This window comes from Aplysia californica, unplaced genomic scaffold, assembly GCF_000002075.1.
Source record: "Aplysia californica isolate F4 #8 unplaced genomic scaffold, AplCal3.0 scaffold00401, whole genome shotgun sequence".
In the NCBI taxonomy this organism is placed as follows: Eukaryota; Metazoa; Mollusca; class Gastropoda; order Aplysiida; family Aplysiidae; genus Aplysia; species Aplysia californica.
Window position 1 is genome coordinate 256,058 of NW_004797671.1, and position 1,296 is coordinate 257,353.

General features: G+C 38.9%; 1 protein-coding gene across 4 annotated transcripts in view; it reads right to left on the minus strand.

The window, feature by feature from the left end:
* Positions 1-1,296, minus strand: part of LOC101847674 (uncharacterized protein C2orf50) — a 36,412-nt gene that overhangs the window by 26,484 nt on the left and 8,632 nt on the right. Inside the window, exon 1 of one of the 4 annotated variants that reach the window (XM_035971232.1) lies at positions 506-627. The exons of 2 other annotated variants lie outside the window; for them this stretch is intronic. The gene's annotated coding sequence lies outside the window, so the exon portion shown is untranslated. Of the gene's footprint in view, positions 1-234; positions 462-505; positions 628-1,296 lie in introns of those variants that run through there. One more of the 4 variants, XM_005104019.3, reaches the window with a different exon arrangement.

Consider the following 1,296-nt stretch of genomic DNA (forward strand, 5'->3'; position numbering starts at 1 on the left):
TAATAATAATAATGGTGATGATGATGATGATGATGATGATGATGATGATGATGATGATGATGATGATGATGATGATGATGATGATGATGATGATGACGATTACAAAAGCTACAGCTACACCACGATCACGACCAACAAAAACATTATAACAACAAAAACTACAGCAGCAACAGCCGCAACAACAGCAACAGCAGCAACAAAAAACAACAGTACAACAACACGGACATACTGTACCATTCGTTTAACCACTAATATACCTCACCACAGAAGAAAATTATAATCTGAGTACAGAATATTGATCGCTCGCTCGCCACACCGGCACCACAACCTAGACTGTTAGCAACAACACACGCATACGAGATGAAATAAAAGACAGTTGAAAAGGCAACGCGACCAACACAGCAACTAATAAAAACAAGTAGGAGCCTATGTACTCTATAGACCGCAAGGCATCACGGGAGGGAAACATGATCAAGACAAAAACCCTCAGGTCCCCCTAACATACCAGAAGAAGGCTAGATCTATCGGATCTATTATATTAAACAGCCTAGCCTACGTAAATTATGCGCGGTGTGTTCCTCTGATCAATAGCCGTTTTGTTCCTCTGTCATTACCGGCCTATAATCTCCAACTCGAATAGCCTCACAGCGCCGCTCCGCTGCAGCAGACGTGAACACAATAATCTCTAATCCATAAAGATTTTTTCTCCTGCCGTGAGGAAGGCAGGCTCGTGACGTCATCTGTCTTACAGTGGGAGCTGACGAGAGCTAAAAGATTATCGTGTTCCTTACGCTATGAGCAGGTTCACACTTTGCGGGGTCTGGGGGACCCTTTGTCTGGTCTCTCTAGGCATAATCGAAACGGTACCAACGACTACTTGGAATATCTTTTATTACCCCTTGCACAAAACATAATTTAAAAACAAACAAACAAACAAACAAACAAACAAACAAACAGGGCGCTGAACAGTGGTTTCAAAGAATTGCATATTTGTGGAACTGCGCAGTATTTGTTTAACATTGGGTCTTTATGTATGTATGCATTTATGTGTGTATTGATGTATGTTATGTATTTATGTATATAATTAATATGCATGTATTTATATTTATAATGCAATTGTGTATTGACATATGCATGATTTTATGTATGTAAGTATTTATGGTTATGTATTTATGTTTGTGTGTATGTTTACAACACAACACAAACAGAAGCTTTATCATATGTCCATCGACTTTAAAAAGGCTTTCGGCAGAGTCTGGCACAAAGCATATGGGCAACAATAAATATATATTATAT